This window comes from Rhinopithecus bieti, unplaced genomic scaffold (genome assembly GCF_001698545.2).
Source record: "Rhinopithecus bieti isolate Rb0 unplaced genomic scaffold, ASM169854v2 scaffold_3040, whole genome shotgun sequence".
Lineage (NCBI taxonomy): Eukaryota > Metazoa > Chordata > Mammalia > Primates > Cercopithecidae > Rhinopithecus > Rhinopithecus bieti.
Genome location: NW_016804657.1, coordinates 6,773,341 through 6,787,332, shown reverse-complemented (window position 1 = coordinate 6,787,332; position 13,992 = coordinate 6,773,341). Strand labels below are relative to the sequence as shown.

Below are 13,992 nucleotides of genomic sequence, written 5' to 3'. Positions count from 1 at the left end.
TTGACTCATCCTTGCCTTGTGACCATGGACAAACCGTGAACTCTTCTGAGACATACAGTGAGGATAATAGTCCATTTTTCCAGGCTAGTGTTAGGATCCACGGTGTCATGGGAAAGCAGCCTGTCAACTGTACACTTCTGGACCTACCTTCTGTCCTTTTTAATTTCTTGACTCAGCTTCATGAAGTGTGTCTTTCTCTGGGCTTTCTTAGCACCTTTATAGAGTGGTGCCGATTAGCTGCTGTGGGATGTCAAAACCAGATATCCCTTGAACTATCTTGAACAATAAGGAAATTAATAGGTTCCTATAACCAGAAGTCTATAGGTAGAGTAGACTTCACGATTGGCTTCAGCCAGGGGCCAGAGGCCCAGGTCCCTGCTATACTCTTGGCTGTGTACTCTTTTGTATATTGGCTCCACCCTCAAGCTGGGTTTGAGATGGCTGCAGCAGTGCTAGAACTCAAATCTGTGCATCAGAACCTCTGCAGAAAGAGAAACAGGGTTACTTCCCGTAGCTTACCCTGAAGAGTAAGGAAGGTTTTCTCAGAAATCCTAGTGAAACTTCTTTTTACAGCTCAGTTTCCCAAAGTGGTCACATACCTATTCCTGAACCAAGCATCAGCAAGGCAATGAGTTACCTTTGGATCAATGGTTCCCAACAGGGGATGTTTTTGCTTCCTGCCTCTATTTGCCCTGAACTTGGTATATTTGACAATATCTGGAGACTGTTGTCACCACAGGGAGACAGAGAATATGTATGTCACTAGCTCTAGAGGATAGAGGCTGGGGACATTGCTAAGCATTCTACAATGCACCGTGTGGGACATCTCTCCACAACAAAGGATTATCCAGGTCAAAATATCAATAGTGCCAAAGCTGAGAAGCCCTGTTTTGGCCCAGTTAGTCCTGCACTCATATGGGAGTACAGCTAGTGGCCATGAATATATGAGTGAGGAACAGCTACCTGAGCAAAATTGAGACTTGCCTAGGAGAGGGGGACTAGATTCTGAAACAACAACCAACAATGTACACTGCGACTTTGCTCCATCATAGCCATTTATCTCCTTGTATGGCCACTGCTTATTTATCCCCTTTATTAGCTCTCTACTGCTTTGTAATAAATTGCCATGAACTTCATGTTGTGAAACAACACAGAGTTACTATCCCACAATTTCTGTCGGTTAGAAGTCTGGGCATGGTTTGGCTGGATGCTCTGCTAGCATCTTACTAGACTGGAATCAAGGTGTTGGCTGGGGCTGCAGTTCTCATCTGGGACTTGGGGTCTTCTTACATGCTCATTCTTTTATTTTTTGAGACAAGATCTCACTCTGTCACCCAAGCTGGAGTGCAGTAGTGTGGTCATGGTTCACTGCAGCCTTGACTTTCTGGGCTCAAGTGATCCTCCCGCCTCAGCCTCCCGAGTAGCTGGGACCACAGGGATGTGCCACTAAGCCCGGCTAATTTCTTTTCTTTTTTCTTTTCTTTTAGAGATGAGGTCTAGGCTGGTCTCAAACTTTGGGATCAAGCAATTATGCTGCTTCAGCCTCCCAAAGTGCTGGGATTACAGGTGTGAGCCACCACACCTGGCCCAGGCTCATTCTTGTTATTGGCAGAATTTATTTCCTGTGGTGATAGGACTGAGGTCTCTGTTTCCTTGTAAGCTATCAGCTGGGGCCACTCTCAGCTCCTGCAGTGCCTGCATTCCTTAGCCCATGGCTCCCTCCATCTTCAAGCCAGCAATGATGCATGGAATCCTTCTCATGCTATGAACCTCTGGCTTTCTCATCTGTTCCCAGAAGACTCTGCTGTTAAAGAGCTCATGTGATAAGGTTAGACCCATCCAGATAATCTCCTTATTTCAAGGTCAACTAACCTGGAACCCCATTCCATTGAAAAAATTACTCACAGCAGCACCAATATTTGTGTTTGGCTGAATAAATGGGAGAAGATATATGTACACCAAGGCTGAGAATCTTGAAAGGCCATCTGAGAATTCTGCCTACCACATCCTCTATACTTCTTGTCTTGGTCCATTCAGACTGCTATAACAGAATATCTTAGACTGGATAATTTATAAACAACAGAAATCTATTTGCATAGCTCTGGAAGCTGGTAAGTCCGAGTCAAGACACCAGTAGATATGGTGTCTGGCGAGTGCCTGCTCTCTGCTTTATAGATGGCACCTTCTCCCTGAGTCTTTACATGGCAGAAGGGATGAGTGAGCTCCCTTAGGCCTCTTTTATAAAGGCACTGATCCCGTTTGTGAGGGTGGAGTTTTCACGACCTAATCACCTCCTGAACGCCCTATCTCTTAATACTATTGCATTGGGGGTTTAACATGAATTATGGGGGACTCATTCAGGCCATAGCATCCTCATTCCTCAGACTCTAATCCTCAGGGTCTGTGTCCCAGTCATCTTTGTGTCCCTAGATTCCAGAAGAGTAACTGGCTAATTTTTTTTTCCTGATAAATATTGCTTGAATGAATACAAAAATAATAAAACAAACTCATTTTCTTTTTTTGATAAAATTACTAGATTGGTCACAAAGGGGACTGTTATAAGCAGAGGACGGCATAATCTTGGTGTTAGAAGGTACATATGGTCATAGACGAATCTCTCAGTCATTCTAGGAAGCCACATATTTAGTGTGGGGTTCATCACAACTAGATATCCCTGATTCTAAGCACTATATTCATCACAGTGCAGACTGAAGTTTTGCATTGCCTTTTTGGCAGACTTGGCAAAGTGCTGACATATTTCATTTGTGGTTGACTTCAAGCTTTTCTGCATTAACTAGTGTTGCACCAGGTCTCTCCCATTTTGCGCAGGATTTTATGCTGCTTCCTACTCATTTTCTGACCTATCCTTTCAGCCTGTTGGAGACCTTTGGAGGGAATTCTGATTTTATTGTTCAACTTCTTGGCTCTCCTAACTACATAATACTTGAAAATCTAATGAGTGCATTTTCTTTGTCTTTGTCATATAGTTTATAAAAATTTTGAATGAAGCAAGGCCAAATTCAAAGCCCTGAGGTATATTATCTCTTTCAAGCTGACAACAATGATTCAATCAACACTCTTTGCATAGATTGCTCAACCTATGATGAATCGACTCTTCCTTGTATTTCTCCATCATACCTACAGGCATATTATGAAAGCCTTAATCAAATGCTTGGGTGAACCTAAGGTATACAGTATAACACTGTATTATACTCCCAGTTAGACGGCACATATCTTTTGCAATCAGGTGCATTCACATGTCAGGATAATTTCTTGCAAACGCTCAGTTATGCCCTGCCTTGGAGTACTTCATATTATTTTAGTGCAGAGGCACAGGTATCCTTTAACCCTCAGTTTTTATTTGTTGCCTTCTAACATTTTCTAAGTGACAGATGATTCTAGTAGCCTTTATTGTTGATGTGTGAGCTGGCAAGCATTTCTACTTTGTCTGCATGGCTTATGGGAAATTCCACTTAGGAGAACAGATGCCTATCCTGACTTGTGAAGATTAAACGTGAGGCTGCAGGGTAGGTGTGAATGATGTGACCCCCTATTGAAGAGATTCTCATTGAGGCACCTGGTTATTCCCTATGTTTTTCTCTTTGGTCAATTATTTACACCTGCAGTTTCCCCTACGCTCCATCATCACACTATAGGAAAATGAAAATACCCTTGTTCATGGGAAAAGGTTGGAGCTACACAAACTGGAGTTCCTTATTAGTCCATAAGCTTTTCTTTTGATGAAAGATTGAATGCTCCAGGACCCCTAAATGAATCAGTGATACTGTATGGATAGAGTTGTTTTTAGAACATCTGTGAACTTTAAAAGGGAGAAGAGAAAGAGAGTGGAGGAAAATTTAGTTGTAGTATCTTTGAAATGGCCCTCAATGATCCCTGTCTTCTGGTATTCACACTCTTGTGTAGTCCCCTCCTGTACTGTACCAAGGTCAGCCTGTGTGACCAATAGACCACAGCAGAAGCGATGGTTTGTCATTTCCAAGATATGGTGATAGAAGTCATCGTGGCTTCTGTCTTGATTGCTCTACCTCTTTTTTTGACCATTCACTCTAAAGGAAGGTAGCTGCCTTGTGAGCATTCTAGAGAGAGGCCCATGTAGTGAGGAGCTAAGGCCTCTTACCACTAGTCAGCCAGAAACAGAGGCCTCATGCTAACAGCTGTGTGAGGAACTTGGTGGTGAATCTTCCAATCTGGTCCAGCCTTCAGATGATTGCAACTTCGGCCAACATTTTGACTGAACCTCATGAGAAACCCTGACCCAAGCACCCCACCAAGTCACTCTTGGCATCCCGACCCCGAAAATGACATGAGATAATATATTTCTATTGTTGTGGCTGGTAAATCCTGAGATAATTGGTTACACAGTAAAATATCCCTTATACTAGTAGATGCTAAATGAGATGGTTGGATTTCCTTAAGGGAAGTGAATAAAACGCTAAGTTCCCAGAAAACAGTTAAAGATTAGTGAATTTCTAAACTCAGAACACTGAAGGATAATGTTACCAAACTTACATCGATAGGCGTTTTACCATTTTCAAAAGTGTCAAAATAATACTGTTCTTTGTAAAAAGTACACACATAGATATATAAGATAAAAAGAGCAAGTATCTTTCTTCTCCTCTGGTCTGACTACTCAGAAGCAACTGCTGCTATTAGTTTGGGTTTTATCCTTCCAGGTATTTTCCCCATCAATTATAATCACACACACACTCGCATTTATAAAATCTGACAAGTGTGTGTGTGCTGTTCGACAAGTTTTTTTCATTTAACAATATATCATAGCTCCTTCCCATGCCAGTATACTTGACTCCAATGTAATTGTTCTAAAAGGTACACTATGTCTCACTCTGTGGTGCTCCATAATTTATTTACATATTGCCTTAGCTGTAATAATTCATAATGTTTTACTAATTAATGTATTTGTTTGCCATTATACACAATGCCACAGTCAAGCATCTTTGAGCACTTGTACAAGTATTTCTTTAGGATAAATTCCTTAAAGCAGAATTGAGGGTAAGAGGTGGGTAGATTTAAAATTTTGATAGATACAAGGTGGGCAGATCATGTGAGGTCAGGAGTTCAAGACCAGCCTGGCCAACATAGCAAAACCCCATCTCTACTAAAAATACAAAAATTATCTGGGCATGGTGGCAGACGCCTGTAATCCCAGTTACCCAGGAGGCTGAGGCAGGAGAATCGCTTTAACCTGGGAGGAAGAGGTTGCAGTGAGCTGAGATTGCACCATTGCACTCTAGCCTGGATGACAGAGCGAGATTCCGTCTCAAAATAATAATAATAATATAAATTTTTGATAATCACTAATTGCCCTTCACAAATGTTCTTATTTCTTTTCCCAATAACATTCTCGTATCCTGACACCAGATAGTAAGAATTTTAAATTGCTGATTTGATGGGCAAAAATTTTCCATTTGTCTATATTTGCATATTTTTGATTTCTGATGAGCAATCTACAGTTATTTGAATTGTTCTCCTATAAGTAATATGTTATCTTTCTGGCTACTTTCAAAAGTTTTGTTCATCCTAGTTTTTAGCAGTTGGATTATAGAATGGGCATAATTTTTTGGGTTTATCCTGTTCATAGCTCACTGAGCTTCTTGAATCCATAGGTTTATGTCTTTTGCCAGATTTGGGAAGTTTTTAGCCATTATTTTGCCAGTATTTTTCCTCTGCTCTGGGACTCTAATGACGCAACTGTTCGAGATTTTGATATTGACTCACTCACTGGTCCCTAAGGATTTGTTCATTTTTTTTCCCCAACTCTATTTTTCTTTATTGTTTATATTGGATAATTTCTACTGGTTAATCTAGTAAGTTAAAAAATTTTAGTTTTATGTTTTAATTCTAAAATGTACATTTGGATCTTCTTCATACCTTCTGTTTTTCTACTGAGACTTTCTATCTTTCCATTAATCTCAAGAGTCCTCTTCCTTACTTCTTAGATTTTTTTTTATAATAGCCACCTTGAAGTCTTTGTCAGAAAGTTCCCACATCTGCATCTCCTCAGCATTGGCATCTGTTGGTTGTCTGTTTTCATGTGGGTTGAGATTTGATGGTTCATTTTATTTTGAGGGCTGTAGGCAGAATAAAGTCTCATCAAAGATGCCCATGTCTTAACTCCTCGAACCTGTGAATATGTTATGTTACATGACACAAAGGAATTCAGATTGCCACGCATTAAGGTTGCAAATGCAATTATGGTTGCTTGTCTGACGACCTTGAGGAGAGGAGAGTATACTGGCTTATCCAGGTAGGCCAAACATAATCACAAGCATCCTTAAACGCAGAAAACATTTCCTGACTGTGGTCAGAAAGGGTTGTGACAGCAGAAGAAGGATCAGAGAGATGTTACGTTGCTGACTTTGAAGATCTAGAAAGGGGCCCATAAGCCAAGGAATGTGGGCAGCCCCTAGAAGCAGAAAAGGGAAGGGACAGATTCTCCCTGAGGGCCTCCGAGGGAATCTGCCCTGCTGACACCCGAACTTAGTCCAGTGAGACTGATTTTGGACTTTCGACCAGCAGAACTTTAACATTTAAGATGCTGTGTTGTTTGAAGCCACTAACTGGTGTAAAACGTAAATGGCTACTAAGTTTGTGGTCATTTGTTTCGGCAGCAATAGAAAACTAACGTGCTGAGTAACTTTGTATTGTATCCTCACTGTTATGCTATGAGACTCTGGGTTTTGTTTATATACTTTGTGACTATTGATATTAATGCTTTAACAAGCAATTCAACCTGGGTGGATTCAGGTAGAACATTTTGCCAGCGTTCTGTGGGTTGTAGTTCAATGTCAATTTTGTTTTTCAAGCCTTTGTAGCTACTCAGATCTTTCTCCTATTTGTGCCAAAGTCATTCCTCATAGCCTTTGGTGTGCTGTTTAGGATCAGATCCACACATGCCCAGCACAGGATTGAGCCCAGGAGTTTATAAACAACTGTATGTGGCCACTTTCCTGAGTCATTCCCTTTTTGGGTTCTCGCTAGTACCTTTCAGTTCTCTGTGGCTCCCCTTTAATATCCTCTGGCCAGAAGCCAGTGCTCTGCCAGGGCTGCATGCTTCCTGTGAACATGGCCACATTTGGGCCAAGTAGTAGGAGAATGAAGAGAGAGGGTAAAGAAAGGAATGGGGGTTCCCCATCCCCTTGAGATCAGAGCTCCTCCAATCAGAGTGGAACGGTTCTCTGTGGGACCCCACCACTGCTGCTGTCACTGCCACTGCTGTGGGTGCCACAGGATTGCCTGGGGTAGGGTGTGAAAGAATGAAGAAGAGAAAGAAAAGAGGGAAAGATGGGATTTCCCCCACACTTGCTCAGCATTACCTGCATTGTGAGCTAGAACTAGGGGGCACTGTTTCTATCCACACCTGGTGCTCACTTCTGCATTTTGGGCTACTACAAACCCAGACTAGGGGCTACAGAGGAGAAAAGGAACACTCACTGTTGATTCAGTGGCAGTTTGAGTTCTGGTCTTCTTTCTTAATCCATCTGCTACCATTTACTCTTCAGAGTCCTCAAATAGCCACTCCATGTGTTCTGTTCAGATTTTATTGCTGTAATCAGGGTGGAATGTGCTTGCCCCTGCCTCTCCTCTTGGTGGCTGCTAACACATTTTCCCTTAGGGTTTCTGTTCTATCAGGGCAGGCTATGTCATGGCCTCACCACAGCTCCCTCTTTTCTTGCTGCTCTTAAATGACCTTGAACAGGCCACAACCCAACATAAATCATGACAGAGCAACACTCTTTATGAGTGCCACTTACCTGTTCCTGCCCACCCTGCGTTCTAGGACATTTATTGGAAAAGCCACATAGAGGTCAAACTCTGTCTAGCAATCCACCTACAAAGAAATACAGACAGTGTAATACAGCGTTTTATGAACAACAAATGGATCTGCTGAGAATGACAGAATCCTCCCTATGAATTAGAAGCATGGAAGCATTTTGTTACACCTCAACATGTAAGTATGTTACCTACAATAAACTATTGCAGTTCTAATATAAACTAGTTCCTCCTCACTGAAGAGCTGGTGGAAATCTTTTGATGGTGTGGCTAAGAGAATGGAGTTTACCCAGTTGTGAGCTTGTCCTCTTGCTCACATCTCCGGGTGTGCCTGAACTTTGAGAAAGCGTTCTTATACGAAGTTCCTTATTGTTTCCTGGGAACGCTCTAAGTCACTGCTCATGTTCACAGTCCATCTATTGTATTGCAAGGGCGGCTTTTCATCTTTTCCTTTATCCTCTGAGAAGTGCTGGTCCTTACTTTGCATATTTTTCCCTTAACATTTTTGCCTGTTTGCTTAATATTGCAGCTTGGTTTCCTAACCTGAGCAGTGTGTTGTCTGACCATCTGCCTCTGTTTTCTGCCCTTTTGTTTGTGATTGGTCTATGCCAAAAATAATGGGGTTTTAAACTCCTTTTATTAAGAAAAACAGATTATCATCATTGGGCAGAGAAAAGGGGCCAGGATGCTTCTGTGCTACCAGTAAACATTCCTGCTTAATTATTTCTCACCCAATTGTCATGTAGGCCAGTGCTTATAAAACATTAATATGCATATGGAATCATCAGAGGATTTTATTAAAATGTACTCTGATTTAGTTAGTCTGGGATGGGAACTGAGGGTCTGCATTTCAAATACGCTCACCCATGATATTGATCCTGCTGTCAGCACTTTCAGGAGCTAGGACAGAGGCTACACAAGAGCATTTATCATTTGTATTTTAAGAGCTTTACTGATAGTGGCACTGGTTTGAAAAAGAATACAAAAAACAAACCTGGGAATGTTACGTTGTTTAAGAAATGTTACTAAGCTCTTCTGATCATTGTCTCCGGTTGGTTCCCTGGGAAGCTTACTCTGAGATGAAGGTGTTAGCTTGTGGGGATGTATTAGGTAGAGCTCTTCTCTATGAAAGAGGCAGAGGAAGCCGTGGAACTGTGATGCAGCCTCTGAAGGAGGGATGCTGCCTTAGAGTTGTCCTGAGCTCAGGGGAAGGGGGCTGAACCTTTACAACCAACTCTGATCAGTCATTGGATGCAGGCTGCCCTAGGAAGGGGATGTGACCTTGAGCAAGGGGACCCTTTTCACTGAGGCACTTCCTGTCCAGAACAGGCAGCTAGGACTGTTTGTAGCAGGGCTTTCAGTACCAGAGGGACCATGTGGTGAAGCATCCTGGTACACACGTAGTGTGGACCCTGGTCTTTCCTCTAGCAGATGAGCAGAATGAAGAGCATTCTTATGCTGAAATTAACACCCCCAAACATAATTCCTTCTCACTACCTGGGCCTGAAAAGCCAACTGCAGTTGTCAACTAGCATCAATTCAAGCCCCTTGGTGGATAGTTTACATTTTTTAAAATTTCTAGGCTAGATTTTTCAACATTGGGAAGATTCCTTTGAACATTTCTTCATAGCTTTCTTCTAAATCAGAGGTTCTGATGGTCATAAGAAAATCTCTATCTGAGATTGAGGGAGTGATTTGAGGCCTAAAAAGAAATGGTCTCTCTTCCTTGCAGAGAACAAAGGCCTTGAGTTATACATAGGCTGAATTAAAAAGAGAAGTGTTAGGACTGAGAAAGTCCATTTGTAGAGGAGTGAGGACAGAAAGAGCGTAGGACAGGCTGTTTAATGATTTAAACTTATGCCCTATTACATAATGTGAACTTTAACCTTGGCTAAGTATAGTTTGTGTCCTGAAAATCCTTCACACTTTAGTAAAAATAGTTGCACACTTGAATGGCACATGGGCGTGATGACTGCAGGGAAAAGGGCTGGGAGGTGCTGGAAGAGGAAGCAAGAGAAGCCAGGAACCCCTGGGGCAGGGTATCTTGAGTCATCTTGCCATTTAAATGCTCTAGGCAGCAATGGAGGGAGTTGCCCAACAGAAACAGCAGCGGGACCCAGCTGGAGGCAGCTGGATGGTGGCCTGGAAGTTCCCTAGGCAACTGTGTAATGAAGCTGTGGGCTGCACCAAAGTCCACCACTGCCTCCATACACCTTCCTTCTGTTGGTACCTCCCACCTGAGCTGAACTGTGACATGTGGGGGACAAAGCTTCTTGCACAAGGTAGATTCTTGCAGCCCAAACATTGGGAAATCTAGTCCTCCAGTGTGAGGAATGTAGACATTGAAGAGTGTGGGTCATGGAAAAGAGTCAGATACCAGGGAGCGGGAGCTCACTCAGGGCCTGGGCAGGAGCTCTACACAAAGGCAGGCACAAGAGCAGTGGGCCACACATGCCCTACAGTGGACTGGAGACCCCCTTGACTGGGAGGGATCACTGTGTCACCGCTGGACACAGATTGATGCCAGAGATCAGGGCCAGGGTTGCTGGCAAAGAATCAAGTGTCCAGGTGGTGGGAACTCTAAGTTTAACTCCAATGCGTGGGCTAAAGAAAATACAAGAGGAATAAAGAAAAAGCAAACCTGGTTTTGCTTTTTTCACTGAGGTGACTCCAGGAACCAAAGGCATCAACTGTTGCTATTTACTTACTCCAGCTCCATGCCCTGATCCCTGTGGCACCAGAATTTTCCATATGCTTTGTGTACAGAGATGAGAATGGAAATGGTGTCTGACGCCCCTGGGAAGGACTGTGTTGACTTATTTGTGCAGTCACCTGAGGCATTTTATGAGGGCTAGGTTGTCAGAGAATCATGTCATGCAGGTAGAATAACGCAAAGTATGTCTGACAGAGAGCAGAGATGTCTCTGCCCCAGCCAGTCTCTGCCAGCCTTCACCCTACCCCCTAAGAGATTCTTCTGATGGTTCAATGCACATAGGAAAAACCGTATACAAAGGCACACAGAAACTTCCCAACCTGAACAAAATGATGCAAAACATTGAACAGATAGAACCACATCCTGGGGGATTATGTGTGCCCAGCCATTGATTTACATGAATATTTATTCCAGCAAGAAGGGAGAGAACAGAAGCCAGGAAGAATTCAGTTGTACGGATCCTGTACTAAACACTTTTTCACAAATACCATAATTATCTTTCCTTTTTTTCCTCCTTCACTAGATGACTTCAGGCTACTTCTTTGTTATTGCCACCTGAGTGTAGGAAGAAGGGTTAAACTTACTGAGAAACTACTATATACTTCTTATACTAATCTACGACAACCCAATGGGATAAAAAAATTTTGAAAAAACACATGAAGGAAACTCAGAGAGAATAGGTATACGTGTCGGGGTTGGGGTTTTTAAGCCCAATTCTGATACCAAAACCTTGCTCTCTAGTGATTCTCAATTTTATCTGCATATGCACATCACCAAAGGAACCTTGGAAAATGCCAGTGCTCTGGACCCACCCCAGGCCAAATAAATAAAAAACTCTGGCTCTGTAGGTTGGCACTGTACTGTAACAAATACCTCTCTGAATGATTCTAATGCATCCAGGCTTGAGAATCACTGGGCTCGCTATACTGCCTCCTTCCCATTACCGGCGGGACAAGCCCTGTGTTCCAGCCATCTGTACACTCTTTGGCTCCTCAGAAACATCCCAATCCTTCCAGCTTGTCCACAGAGGCCCAAGAAATGAAAGAGACATTTGAAGGCCTAAGGATCATTCTTTTTATAACAAATGTGTGCAAGACATAACTGATGCAGGCATTCTTGTTAGCGGCATATAAATGGGTTTGATGAACACAATTTGCATTGCGCTGGAGGGAAAACAGCAGTTCTGAGAGATGTTTACTAATTGTTCTGCATTTGTTACATGATGTAGTAGGAAAAGCACTGCATTTGGAGCCATAAACACGAGATTCTTGTTTCTATCTGCCTGCTAGCTAGTTTTAGTACATGAAGAAAATTTCTTTACCCACCTGGACCTCAATTTGCTTACTTGTAGAATGTGGGTGTAGGATTCGAGGATACCTGAAAGTTCTTCCACTATCAAGCAGTGGTATCAGGACATCACCGCTGTCTCAGAACCTTACAATATTCATCTAGAAGAAGGCTGTGTCATCTAGTCAGCGAGAGTTTATCTTAAATTTTAAATCCTTTTATGTAAGAAAAGTTATGAAATCACAAAAAGCTGTTTTCCCAAATAAAAATTAGGCCAAGGTCTCTCTGTCTCTCTTACTACCCTTTAAAGAACAGTCTGAGGTAATTTAGAGAATCTAATACTTATGCTTAAATGTTCATTATAGGTTTCTTCAGTGACATGTGTGACCTTGACTTTTAATTATCCAAGAGTGGCGAGTATGGAACCTAAAGTAGATTGTTGACACAAGATGCCTGGAAATAAGGTAACCCTTCTCTCTTTTTCTCAAAGTAGTTTTTGCTGGAAGTATTAAAGATGCATTCATTCTAGAGAAGATTACTTTAGCCCAGTGGTAATTCTGTAATTTAGGCATTATTCATTTTTGCTGACAATGAATATTAGAGGAAGTCCAAGGACACAACCCAGTGAGGCTTTTACTGGCTTAGGGCTTGTACAATGCAGATGCCCAGAGACCCAATGGTAGGCCTGTCCTGGAATGGGAACTGCCAGTTTCCTAAAGGGCTGATTTTCAGCCTACTACCAATGCCTTTCTAAGGCATCAAGGTTCAGCAGATGTGCTCTGACAAATCAGCTGAATCGTGCAAGGATCTGCTGAGAAGTCAGCCACTTAATCGTGTGTGGGAATGGGAGCTGGGAGCAGATACTTAAATATTGATTAATTCTGTGTTTCCAAACTGAGCTCAAAGGTGTCCAGGGTCTTGCAAGATGTCCCAGAGGAGGTCTCAGAAGGAACAGGAGACACTGAGCAGGGAAGGTCACTAGAACCACCTTCTGATGCAACCTGAGAGGCTGTAATTTTCTGCATTGCACCTCTCTAGGTTTTCTTGGGGGAAATGTCCTGTGACAAACAAATAAAACCTTGACTTGAACTTCATTGGAAATTGCTCTTCCTTAAAAGTTTTTCTCCAGAATTCTATCCTAGGTCTTCTCTCACACTACATCAGCAAGCACTTTCCCTTCTAACACCCTATGACTGTTAGTGATGTTTCCTTGTATTGCTTCTACTAAACAACTCTTCCAACCCCATGGAAGTGCATTCTCACCTGACTCAGCCAAGAACTATTTAACCAGCAACTACTCCTGAGGAGAGCAGCATCCTTTTCACCTCCATAAGCAGGACCTACAGGACCTCTTAAAAGGAATCCTCCCCTCTATGAAGATGTATATATATTTTTAAAATAGCACAAGTTAAAGAAGAGTTCCTTACCATTTGTCTGGGCCCTGAAGTTTAGCCTTTGATTGGCAGATGGGTGTTCATGCTCACCCAGGTCACTTCAGGGGCCAGCAATGAGCGTGGAGGGGCAGGATTCAGCTTGAACTCCCATCAAACTCCCTTCCCGCCTCTCCAAAGCTCACAGGCCAATTAGGCTTTTCTCTTCCTTCTTTTTTAATGGGACATTACCTTGGGAGATGGCATGTATAGGCCCAGAGTGAAAGGCTTCACATTCCAAGGAGTAATCACAAACTGGAACAAATCCCTCTAGAAAGTTCACAGGTGCAGTCTGTGAGAATAGTATGTTCCAGCCTGAGGTATTTATGAGCCTGAATACCACGGCTCCTGGCTGGTACAGGTGTTTACTGGGAGCTGGACAACCCATTTTTGTCTTGAGGCAGGCATTTTGCCCCATTACAGTTCCGTTTCAACAGTCTGGTGGTTTTAGATTCACTTCTCCCCTCCCCACACCGCTTAGCCATAATAAAGATAGGCTATGGAGATCAGATTTCTTTTTGTACACTGTGTTTTCATTCCTTCTGATTAAACATTTCCTGTGTTTTTGTAGCCTGTGACAATCCTGTCAAAGCCTCAGTCCGGTTCTTGAGCCTCCAGCCCTTAGCCCCAATTCTTGTGAAATCAGGATAGGGGCTACAATTCTCTCAAGACTTAGGGCCCAGGTTTTCTTCCTAAGAAAACACCTTTGAAGATTACAAGGGATTGTTAATTACTTGGAGATCCCCAGGC

The 13,992-nt window shown here is 42.6% G+C and overlaps 1 long non-coding RNA gene across 2 annotated transcripts in view; it reads right to left on the bottom strand.

Moving 5' to 3' along the window:
- The window catches only part of LOC108528039 (uncharacterized), a 32,422-nt gene extending 18,902 nt beyond the window's left edge, over positions 1 to 13,520 (bottom strand). The window contains exon 1 of one of the 2 annotated variants that reach the window (XR_001885017.1): positions 13,435 to 13,520. This is a non-coding gene — a long non-coding RNA (uncharacterized LOC108528039). Of the gene's footprint in view, positions 1 to 13,239; positions 13,367 to 13,434 lie in introns of those variants that run through there. The other variant, XR_001885016.1, reaches the window with a different exon arrangement.
- Between the last annotated feature and the right edge of the window lie 472 nt (positions 13,521 to 13,992).